We start from the raw sequence: 13,590 nt of genomic DNA on the forward strand, positions 1-13,590 counted from the left end.
GGATAATGCAAATGATATGTTTTCAGTAAGTTGATTCTTTTCTTATGATCAGGTTTGGATTCTCATATATATCAGTGTATATATATACACAAAGATTGTTGGTTTGTAGAAAATGTAATTAGTGAACTGCTGACATAGATTGTTCTAATGAACAAAAACGTTTGGATATGAATTTACAATTCACTGTTTGCTATTCAATGTTTTGTCTGGTATTTACAACAACAAAATGATGGCTATGTGTGATAACTGAAGATGTGACTGAATTCCTTAATTAATCTTGTATTATTCAAATAATTTCTGAAAGCTTGGGAGGTTTTTACCACTATTGATTCTCAAGAAAAATATCGAAACTTTGGATTAAGATCTTGGATTAGTTGAATGAGATAGGAACTTCTTAGTTCTTAAAAAATGACGATATCGTGAATGATATTTACATCAAGTCAGCACAAGATTTATCAAGATACCTTGAATAAGGTTGCAAGTACAAATAATTGCGACTTCTTTTACAATGAAACCTGATTTGCAATCGCTTCGAATTCCAGATCTCCTGTTTTTACTTTTACAAATATTGTTAAAAATTGTTTTCTCTTTTTTCCAGTATACTGACCGACGAACTAACTCCGCCTGTAGCTCTTCCAGAGTTGCTGCCGGTTTCAAGCCTGTGTAAAAGAGGAGGGTTGAGCATGGGGTTAGCGTCCCCATCCTGTAAAACAATAATTTTGCTAAAAAAACGCTAACCAGAAAAAATAATTCAAACCATTTAGGTGGCACAATATTTCTACAAAAAGAAATAAACAAAGCTACGTGGATCTCGCTGGACCACACCACAGAGAACCAGATAGATCATATTTGTATCAATAAAAGATTCCGAAGGACAATGGAAGATGTGAGAACCCGGAGACGAGCTGACATAGCTTCAGATCACAACTAGCTGGTTGTGGCCAAGATGAAACTGAGGCTAAAGAAATACTGGACTACTGAAAAAACAGCATCACAAAAAGTTTCAATACAGCCTACCTTCGAGTTACTGACAAGCTATACGACTTCAAGATCACTCTCAACAACAGGTTCCAATCTCTACAGGATCTACTGAAAAAACAAGAAACTACGATGGAAGACAACTGGAAAGGGATCAAGGAAGCACAAACTTCAACGTGTCCGGAGGTTCTAGGTTTTAAGAAGCATCATCATAAGGAATTGATCTCTATGTGAACCCCGGACAATGTTGAAGAAAGGAAGAACAAAAACACAGCAATTAACAACAGTCGAACGCGAACAGAGAAATTCAAGGCACAAGCAGAGTACGCAGAAACAAACAAGCAATGGAAGAAAAGCATTAAAGCCGACAAGCATAAATGGATGGAAGAACTTGCAATGACGGCGGAAAAAAGCTGCGAGGAAGGGAATATGAAACAATTATATGATACAGTGCAGAAACTGGCAGGGAGATAACGCAAACCGGAGAGACCAGACAAGGACAAAGAAGGAAAGACAATCACGGAGATTGAAGAACAGAGGAAAAGTTGGGCAGAATACTCAGAAGAACTCCTGAATAGGTCAACTCCATTGAATCAACCGGACATCGAAGCAGCCCACACTGACATTCCTATAGATGTCACTCCACCAACGATCGAAGAAGTCAAGATGGACATCAGACAAATCAAGAGTGGGAAGGCGGCAGGACCTGACAATATACCAGTTGAAGCACCGATGTCAGACATTGAAGTAACCGCATACATGCTTCACTTTATATTCAAGAAGATTTCAGAGAAGGAACAAGTGCCAGTGGACTAGAATGAATCAGACCTCAACAAGATACGAAAGAAAGGATATCTGAGCAGACGTGAGAATAACAGAGGCATCACACTGTTGTCAGCACCAGGAAAAGTTTTCAACATAGTGTTGCTGAACCATATGAAAGACGCAGTAGACGCCCAACTTCAAGATCAACAAGCTGGATTGCGCAAAGATCGGTCGTGTATAGACCGCCACGGATCATCGAGGAGCAATCAGTCGAGTGGAAGTCACTGCTATAAACCATCATCATTGACGATGAGTAGGCGTTTGACAGTGTAGACCGGGAACGCTATGGAAACTTCTATGACACAATGATGTTCCCAAGAAGATCGTCAACATTATCCAACACTCATATAAATTCAAGATAGCTCACAGTAGCAAGTTTCAGGCGTAACTAAATTCACTAGAAGAGGAACGTACTTGTTTTGGAGAACAATAGGAATGAAATTGAGGAAGCAGTAGCTCCAAAATGTCGGAAGAAAACGGGCCACAAGAAGCATCAGTATAGAGGACATATCTCTCTAGATATCTTCGGTGTAATTCAATAATAGAAAAGCAAGAAGACAGGGGTTACCAACAACGAAGAAAGAGTAGAGGAAGTCAAGGCCCTGAATAAGTATGCAGAAAGGAGCAAACTATTGAGGAAGAGTATTAGAAACAATAGAGAGCATATCTAATCTAAGTTCTGATAAAGAGGAGATAATAGTAAATGAACCACATTGTTGTTGCAATATTTTAATACAAACAGTGGCCATTTAGCATTAGTTCTTTTAGGTTCTCATAAAAAGATTCCGTCTTTTCTTTGTTCACCAGTTTGTAGGTATCAGTGTTTCATTAATTAGATCTTTCGTTTAATAGACAAATATATTTCATAATAATATTGTACGATTTTATTATTTCAAAATGTTCTATTGTAATGGTGAGATATTTTCTTGATTTATGAATTCTCTTTAAATCTTAGTATTCTTTTGTTTATCAAAGTCTATAAAATTTTATAATTATGTTCACTTTCATTATTTCTATGTAGATAATTACTGGTTGATGATGGTATTTCTTTGTAGTGTTTTGTATCACAGCATTAGATGTAATCCTTAACATACTCAAACTTTGATTATTTAATGATTTTGACCTACATTTAGTTTTTTAAAATCACATTTCTGATAATGGTAATAATAATAATATGTTAAATAAGATAAGGGAACGTAAAATAGGTCAGTGATGAAGATGGATTGAGAGGAGGTCATTTTGAAAAAAAAGATTTTCACATTTTTACTCTGATGCTGTTCACCATCTACGTTAATTCATGAAATAAAAAGATTTAGTATTATCTTTAACAATATTTGCTGTAGGATCAGAATAATATCATCACCAATAAGATTCACTCCTCAAAGCAAGATAAGAAATTATCTCATGGAATTGCCTAATGATTCCTTAATTCAGTCTCAAAAGATTGTTTATTTGTTAAAGACCGGTGTCAGACAAGGTTGCTTACTCTCACAATTTCTCTTTCTCCTGGTGACCGACTAGACTATGAAGACGACAACATCTGGAAGGAAGCACGGGACGCAGTGGACAGCTAGGATGCAGCTGGATGATTTAGAATTCGCAGATGATCTGGCTCTTCTATCACACACGCAACAACAAATGCAGGAGAAGACGACCAGTGTAGCAGTAGCCTCAGCAGCAGTAGGTCTCAATATAAACAAAGTGAAATGCAATATTCTCCGATGAGTTCTTCATTTAATTTCGAAACTTTTTGAGATGACTTCTACTTCCTTCTGACACATCTACAAGTAAGAATCACTTAATCGTGTCAAAACATTAACACAACATCTTTAATACGTAGCACGAACATCCTCAACCAGTTATGCGTGCACCCATCAAGCTCATGGCAGAACGTTTTGCTGGTCTGGTATGAATGATCACATGTGGGAGTGGGTACGCTTCAGTGTAAGCTGCCAGAAACGTAAGGTGTTTAGACACAACAAATGTCTTTCCGGTTCGTTCAAAACTCCAAGTGCTCGTTTCGACAGTGTTCATCTGGATTTGGTAGGACCCTATCAGATTCAAATGGATACTCTTATCTTTTAACCTGCGTAGACTGTTTCACTCGATGGATAGAAGCAGTACATAGTAAGGACATTACTGATGAAACAGTGGCCTGTGCCTTCGTCGAACGATGGTAAAAATTTTCGACTCCTCTTCAACCATCACCACTGACCGCGGACGCCAATTCAAATTTTAACATGTGAGTGGAGCACTTAGAACTCTTCAATATATCTGATCCATTAAATTCATCGGATATCAAAAAAGCACACACATTGACATTCGTTCCATCAGACAAATAAAGAATGGAAAATCAGAAACACCTGACAATATACCAGCTGAAGCAACCAAGCCGTACATAGGAGAACAGCATCTCGATATTTTTACTAAACGTGACAACAGCTTGAAAAATGAAACACCTAAAGATAAGAGGTAATATTTGCTCACAACGCCAATAATCCTTTCTCTACATATATTTCGGCCTCACTATACCACAATATTTCCCATTTTTGTGACATCGTTACCGAATACTCATTACACAAAACTTTTCAACCTACATTATAAATATGTCCAAGGAGCTATTGTTTTGTGTTACAAACTATGAATTATTTAGGTAGTTAGACGATTAATTGTTTTACCATCAGTCAACTCACATAGGGTTGCTTTTATTTCTCATTTTTCAGATGATTTTCGAAGCTAACTCTCATTTGTACATGTTAGTTGGTTATTCAATAAGTTCTTGATATAGACATAGTTTCTAAGGCATTGTAACATGAACACCAATTAAATTTGTAAAATGGTGAAGAGAAGAATTTCAAGTTAGTTCAAGTGAGCTTGTTTAACAGATAAAAGTTCGTTATCATTGTTAGCCTATATCCGGCTTCGTCATTAGGTTGCACCATTGAATTTGTCCGAATAAGTTTGAATGTATGGGAATTCGAAACATCAGAACGAAATAGGAGTCATCTCAAAAAGTCTCGAAATTAAATGAAGAACTAATCGGAGAATCTTGCATTTCACTTTGTTTATATTGAGATCTACTGCTGCAGAGGCTACTGCTACACTGGTCGTCTTCTCCTGCATTTGTTGTTGCGTGTGTGATAGAAGAGCCAGATCATCTGCGAATTCTAAATCATCCAGCTGCATCCTAGCTGTCCACTGCGTCCCGTGCTTCCTTCCAGATGTTGACGTCTTCATAGTCTAGTCGGTCACCAGGAGAAAGAGAAATTGTGAGAGTAAGCAACCTTGTCTGACGGCGGTCTTAACCTCGACTGAGTCGATGAGTTTTCACTCATTTACCATTTGACAGTTTAATCCATCTTAGAAATTCCGTATCATGTTGACTATCTTCTCATTCCTTCACTTTGTCTAACAAAATCCTGCTGTAAGCTTACCTGATAATCACACTTGCTGAGATCGCCTTTCTTTGGTACTTTGATCATAAGTCCTTTTTTTCCAGTATGTTGGTGCTCGCTATTCATCCCAAGTCTTACTGAGGAGAATGTGATGAATCTTTGCAGTTGGTGCTACATCTGCTTTCAGTGCCTCTGCCGAAATGTTGTCCGGTCCTGTGGCTTCAGCAATCTTGATTTTTGTGATGGTTATGTTGATCACTTCAATTGTTTGTGTATCAACATCGATTGGAAGGTCCGTAGGTGCTACTTCAATGTTGGGTGGGTTCAGTGGAGCTGGTCAATTCAAGAGTTCTTTGAAGTATTCTACCCACCCATTCCATTGTTTTTCAATGTTGTTGATTACCTTGCCTTATTTACTGGATTGTTGCCAGATTTTACTGATCTATTCTGTAACTGTGTGCACAAGCACAATCTATTTTCACACTCGTCTTCTTGCTCACTACACTACAAAAATCCAGGGTATGGGTTTGATTAAACCCATGTTATGACAGACATAACTATTACCATATCTGGCTTTCAAATTGCCGCCTGCGAGTTTAAAACAGATTCGTGAAGGTGGTCTGTAGAATTTGCTAGAAGAACGCGAAATTCTGAAACAGTATTGACGTGGTAGCTGGCTTTCGTTATAATATCTGTAACCTATAACAGTTGGCTGTTATCGCCGGTTACGGTTGTCATTACCGCATGCCGCCTGGGAAGTCTCTCGACATTTTTTCGTGTCGGTCGGTTTCAATTTTGAAGAATCGCAAGAGTTTTAGCAATTTCTAGATTTAACTTACAAGTTGTTATACCAATACCGTTCGCAGTTATCCATCTCTCGTGGTCTAGAGACTTATTGCCTACTTGAAGTACTACTTTGATGGGATTTTAACCGTTTCCGGTCATAACAAAATCGTGGAAAACGTGTCCATGTATGACATAGTTTCATAATGTCATTCTGTGTCGTTTGAGGTTCTTCTTCAGGTGAAGAATCTTTAACGATAGACGATTTGATGATCATCAAACTGAGGTCGGCAGATGCAATCAGCTGGTTTACAGAATTGTTTTGAAAGGAGGCACAGCCTGCACCTGTTGAGGATGTTTAGATAAGAAAAGTTGTTAAAATAGGCCATCATCGAAAGTTCTTTGGCAAATCACCTCTCTCATTCTTAGCAACATGTCTGTCGAGGAACCGTTTTGCTGGACGCTATTATAAAGTAGTTGCTCTAACCTTTTCGATTGCTTGGGTCTCTGCATTAAGGAGTTTTGTAAGGTTCTGAAACATCACTTGTAAGCATACTGGGTGTGACCCGCACAATTTGGAAGTGGGGACATTTTTCACGTGGTTTAGAAATTTTTCGACTTATTCTTTTGTAGGCTACATAGGCTTACACTATCATCCTTTCTCGTATGTCGATCACACTTTACCTCAGGGAAATAATCTTGACGGTTACTAACCAGTTAATATCGTGGACTTTGTTTCTCGCATATCTTATATAAGCCTCCTGCTAATAACGTTGACGTGTCTTTATCCTTGTATTATACTAATAGAAATAAAGATATTCTATTCTAGACCCTCATCCTCTAAACACCATTCGTTTCACTCACAAATATCACTATCACTACCTGATTCTCCATGAAACAACCGTTAAGTCTCTTCGTGTAGTGTGTCAGCGGTAAGACCAGTTGACAAAGAAGAAACGATACCCACGTGCATCGAAATTTCAAGACACTCTATCGGACAGCATACTTTAGTAAGGTCTAAATCCAAAATCTCAAAAACCAAGAAGTCTAATAGTTCATGTCACACTTACGAAAACGCCGATCGATATGATGAGTAAAACTTTCGCTGGACGAAATTAACGATTGACTAAACGAATAAGCAAACCTCACACGCATATGGGATAATAATACTGGTATAAATTTTGAACAAATTACCAAAGCTGAGTGTATTTCAGAGTTTGTGGCTGGAGAAGTGGCGGAAGGAGGGATGTCCCCCCCACAATGCAGTTATAGATAATCTCCTCGATCGCACACACCCAAATAAGTTAAGTGGTATTTGCCTTAGAGCATGCGATATACTGAACGTCAACTGCAATGTCATCCGCCTTAGAAAACAGTCGGATAGATTGACTTGCCCTCTCATATTTAGGTTTAGCTGTTGTAACGATGCTAAACGATGTATCAATTCGATGAAAAATGGTTAGCTATTGAATTGCATACAAGATCATAAACTTTGCTCGTAACTTGAAGCCCTGTCAACTTCGTGTAAGAATATGTGAAGCGATAAAATCGCATGATAATGTTACGGTAAATAACCAGCTAAATTTAGTTTGCAATACAGTGAATGATATAAAGCACATGATCTATAAGCATGATGATTTCCACAAACGACAGGTCAATCCGTCGATTAAGATGGGTCTGCAGATAAGAAATCATTGGAAAGGATACAGATTCCAACTGTCACCAAAAGGCACAACGACATCGCTGTTCCCGGCTAATCGCTCAGTAACGTACTAACGTGTGAGTCGTGTGATGAGGAACATCTAACTAAACATATTCACTTGAAAATTAGTCCCCGTGAACTCACTCTACAAGATGTCTTGAATGGACCTAAATTCATATCACAGAGGCAACGAAACTCTTCAGCTTTAACAAAAACGTTCGGAGAGTGACAAATTCACGATACCGAATAGAGAAACACATAACATTGAAACCATTTGTTTTGTGAGTTTCCTAACAACAGATAACTCACTCATCTTATGGATGCTGATCAACAAAGGCTGATCACAACAAGCTTAAAACGTCCCTAATTCTTGTGAGTTGCTGAATGGTTTACTTTTCTTACCCTGAACATTTTACAAGACAGTGTATTTCAACTTTGGGCTTTGATTAAAAAATATTCATACATACGGCAAGCGTAAATGAGCCTTTTATCACAGAATAAGGGCGGGTGGCGTTATAGACAAGCACACATGGTGATTGGGAGACGAACCAACAGTACTGACGCTGATTCATATATATGCAAAATATCATTCTCAATCGTGTTTACAACTCTGAGTTGATCGCACTTCACACCGAGTAATCCTATCCCAAGGCAACTAGACAATTCTCTAGAGACGAATATTGTTCACGACCCTATAAATTCCACGACATAATTGGCTCAAATAGCTTCGACAAATAAGGGGTACAGCCATTTTTATCAGTATTTCTTTTTCAGCACTATATTTTATAATTACATATAATCTCATACTTTTAGTTTCTTTTGAATCACCTTCATTTATAAAGTTCCTTATCCATTCATACCTTGCTTACTCTCCTTTTCTTTAACATATTGCTTATAATCACCATATAAACGAAGGAATAGACTGAATAGTCATACCTTAAACATTCCTCTATAAACAGTGTCTGTTCTGATTCTCGTCCTTTCTTTTTATTACAACTATTTTCAGCTTCCTGGAGATACGACACCGAGAACAAATATGGAGCGGGTGACTTCGTCCTGCAACATTGTCAAAGTCAAAGATATTCCAGAGGGATATAAGGTTGTGGTATCTAGAAGCCTCAAGCTTCACATGGATCTATTCTCGACCATCAGTTGCATGTCGCAAGACAACCTTCATAAAGCGCGCTAACTGTTATTTTTCTACGATTTTTCTCAAACCATCTACATTAATATGTTATGAAATATAAACCAAGCGGAGTGATTTATATCAGTGAAAATTGTGACTTTTTTAACAATTAGTTCTAACCTGTAAGCTGGAATTCCCCAGGTGGCAAACTGTTATTTAGGAGTTAATTACTATTATTCACTGCGTGAAATTGTGCACGTGTGTCAATAACACCGTGCTCGTAGAGGTGGGCTTCTGGGTAGCAGAGTCAGACTCCTATGTTATCTAGACAAAAGGACATTAGTTGAAATGAATGTGGTCATAGATTTTAACTTAAGTAGTTTATGCCTCTGTTCCGACATGGCAGATATGAAAAGCATGAATGAACGAAGAAAACAATATTCAAGAACACGAAAAATATGTGTTAATATATGGACATTAAAATATTGCAAGGATCTACGAAGTTTCAAAAAAGAATGGCCTCACAGTTTATAATTTGAATACCAGATCATCAATAAAGATGCCACGTGTATTTGGAGTTTGGCAACGCTTTTACTATGAATCCCACTTAGTGAAATCAAAAGTCAGAAGCGTGAACGTTCTAAAATAATGTGGCATTAGTTGATATTTTAGGCTCTTTTACATTATTCTAGCTTCTGGACAAGCCAATTTACCTATCCATCTATCTATTGTGAACAGAGTAATTTTTCACACATTGAATCTTGGGATCCCAAAAACACTGTTTTCCTCTGCACTAAAAATAGCTAGCGAGGATCTTGTGGAAGCGCAGTTCAAAGTGTGGTTAAATGTCACGGTTAACAGACACTCATTCTCACATGATTTCTAAGTATGCTCCAGACTCGCTTGAGATGTAATACTTGGGGTCGACATCATGTTAAAATACAAAATTGACATACATGTAGCTAAAGCGGAAGCACAAATCGGCACATCATCCCAAATACGTAAGGAAATCGGTAGCTCATGTAGAGGTATCTGAAGTTGTACGCCAAGTACAAACTAATGAACAAATAACAGAAAACGTCCGTCTCTCAACCGTTTCCCTACTCTAACAAGTGAGTTCTGTTTTCTCGGAGAATGTCACCGGAATTCGGAAGAGCACAGTACAACACTTCATTCTCACAGGTGACCACATACAACTACGTCAACTAACTCGAAGAGTAAGAGTTCAGTATCAGCCTCAGTTAGAATCAATGATAAAATAGATGCTAGATAAAACGATTATTCCTTCACTTTGTCTAACAATATCCTGCTGTAAGCTTTTCCTGATAATAATCACACTTGCTGAGATCGCCTTTTTTTGGTATTTCGATCATAAGTCCTTTTAATAATAATAATAATAATATATTCTGAAAATAATATTTACAGAATTCACACCAGTTTACAGGCATGATCTAATTGTTATAAAAATCAACATTTAATGCAGAGAACAAACATGAATTATAAGAAAGTTTTATGTTTGCTGGTTTAGTAATTGATAAATAGTTTATATATGGCAGGCCAATGCAACACCAGGGAACTTGTCATTTTTTCTTACGTGGATAACCTGATGATTAATCAACGTTGTTCTGTAAGGTTATTTCCAGTGCCGAAGCGAGTTATTGATAATTATCTGCAACTAGAGAAAGTATGATTAAAGCAAGGAGCACGGAACAACAAAAAAATGATAGCAAGTAAGAGGTTAAACACTTAAAGTTCCGATAATCTCACTTGTGGAGTAAGATACACTTACAGGCGCTAGAGCATTTAATGCATTTTCAGAGAAGCAAAAAGCATTAATTGAGCGAACGAACAATGGGAGAGAGTTTAACATACGGATAGTTTGGGGTAAATTATTCCAGAGTCTAGAAAACATTCAGGTAAAGTAATTCATATAGAGAGAAGATCTAGAATATGTTTGTTTTGCTAAAGACAAGGAGTTACGAATGTCGTAATGTGAGGCCTTAGCATATTGAATCGCCTGATTGGATGTGAAGGAGAGTTTGTTAAGTATTTTGAAAAAGAAGATAAGGTTAAGTTTGAGTCTCCTTATCCATAAAGGGTCAAGCCCTAGTTTACTACACCTCGAATTATATGTGAAGACACCATCAGTTCCAAGAGTGTGAAGTGTAGATCATCTCTGTACTGATTCCAGTATTCATTTATCCTTTATTCGCGTGCTACTAAGGAGAAACGCGCAGTATTCGAGGAGTGGTCGAACACAGACTTTGTACATTAGAATACGAGATTCGCCGTTACGAAGGTTTCGAGTTATGAAACCTATAAGGCGTTGAGACTTGGACGTTTGTTTCATTATCTGTTCAGTAAACGACAAGTCGTAAGAGTACCTAAGTCCTAGATCAACTACTGTGTGTAACCTAGATAACATTTCCCCATTTATGGTAAGATTAATGTTGAGTGATGTATCACCGAAGCATAACCAACCACATTTAGCTGTATTGAGCTCCAGCTGCCATTTTGAGCACCACTGTGCTACCTTGTTAAGCTCCGTGATGATGCAATTTCGAATATTGCTCAGCTCATGTGGAGAAAATGAGTATACCACCTTAAGATCGTCTGCAAACAAAAGGGACTTACCCACACTAAAACACTCACAAATATCATTAATGAAAACTAAAAAGAGCAAAGGACCTAAGACACTACCCTGAATTACCCCACTTCTAACAGGGACTGCGTTCGACAATGAAGAGTTCATTTTAACTATTTGATGTCGATTGCTGAGGAAGGAATCAAGCCAGGCTAGTAAAGGGATTTCGACCCCATAAGATGCGAGTTTACCTATGAGAAGTTGGTGGTTGACCATGTCGAAGGCCTTAGAAATGTCCAGGTATAGCACTAATACTAGATATCCTTGGCTACGAAGCGAATAGACTAAATTAAAGAAGTCAAAATGACATGTCATACAGGATCGATTTTTAAGAAATCCATGTTGCGAGTCATCAATAAATTGTTCAGTCAATAAATGGTTGGATAGTTCGTCACTAATAATTTTTTCCATAATCCTAGAGATAACTGGAGTAATATTTATTGGCCGATGGTTGTTCATGTCAGTCTTATCTCCGGATTTGTAACGTGGTATGATGTACGCGGTTTTCCAGCGGTTAGGATAAGAGCCTGATTCCATAGAGAGAGTAAACAGCTTAAGGAGAAGAAGTTGAATATTTGGACCACCATATTTGTAGAGAAATGATGAAATCCCATCTGCTCCGTGACCTTTCGAAACCTTGAGCTTATCTATAACCTTACTAGTTTTCAGACATGTGAAGGAGATAGATTTTATTGAGTTACCAGTCAAGCATATAAATCTAGAAACATAGCCATTTATGGATTCTTTGCCAATTGCAAAATTACCACTGAAAAGGCCTGCTATAGTTTTTGGGTCATATATAAAACTATTATTATGCAGGATGCATGGTATATCAACATTTTGAGTTGATTTAGCACGTTCATTGTAAAGGTGGATTAGGTTTTGCACTTTTGAGCTAGTACGTAGTGCTAATAGCTCTTCATTGATGGCTTTTAACCTATCTTTCTCTTTAATTTGGTTAAAAATTATTGTTATTTGTGTGACTGCCGTGAAGTCGTTAGATTTAAAATAACGTTTTTTTAGGCGTCTTAGTTTATTACGATATTTAGTTGGTATATATAATTCGTGATGTTTATTAATCCTGTAAGTCTTAATTGGTGCACAGGAGTCTAGACAAGAGTTAACAATCAAATAGAATATATTGATGGCATCTGTCAGACTATAACATGAGAAGAATGCATCCCAGTCTGAGAGTTTGATCAGTGAGCTCAAGAGGTCCCAGTCTGCATGCTTATAGTCTCTATAATTGCAGGTTCCTTGAATTGGTCGGTTGTAGGAGGGATAGATGGGGAGAGCACAAGCTACTATCCTATGATCTCTGCTTTCAAACGCGTTGTATACTTGTACAGATAGGGGAATGATATCTCTACTAAATATTAGATCAAGTGTATTATCACCCCTTGTTGGGGTACGAACCCACTGTGACCAGCAGTACAGATTAAGGATTGATAAAAATTCATCATTGCTAGACTGACAACTACCGGTACTCCAGTTAATCCCAGGATAATTGAAATCACCAGTGATAATCTTAGCGCTGAAGTTTAGAGTAGATGCGTGTATAAATGCATTGATAATAAGATCATTCAAATTATCAGTACTATCAGTATGCTCCAGACTCACTTGGGATGTGATACTTGGAGTCGACTCCATATTAAAATATAAAGTTTACATACATGTAGCTAAAGCGGAAGCACAAATTGGTGAAGTGAGCAGACGGGCACATCGTCCCAATTACGTATGGAAATCGGTAGCTCATGTAGAGGTATCTGAAGTTGTACGCCAAGTACAAACTAATGAACAAATAACAGAAAACGTCCGTCTCTCAACCGTTTCCCTACTCTAACAAGTGAGTTCTGTTTTCTCGGAGAATGTCACCGGAATTCGGAAGAGCACAGTACAACACTTCATTCTCACAGGTGACCACATACAACTACGTCAACTAATTCGAAGAGTAAGAGTTCAGTATCAGCCTCAGTTAGAATCAATGATGAAAGAGATTCTGTGAAGATATGTGTTGGTCCTCGAATTCAGACCTGGCATCCGGGTACTGGCGAGTGGAAGTATGACATCAGGACAGAAAGTAGACTGCATTTGTCGTACAGAATGGGCTTTACAAACTGTAATTTTCACCTTTCGG

This window comes from Schistosoma mansoni, chromosome 2 (assembly GCF_000237925.1).
Source record: "Schistosoma mansoni strain Puerto Rico chromosome 2, complete genome".
In the NCBI taxonomy this organism is placed as follows: Eukaryota; Metazoa; Platyhelminthes; class Trematoda; order Strigeidida; family Schistosomatidae; genus Schistosoma; species Schistosoma mansoni.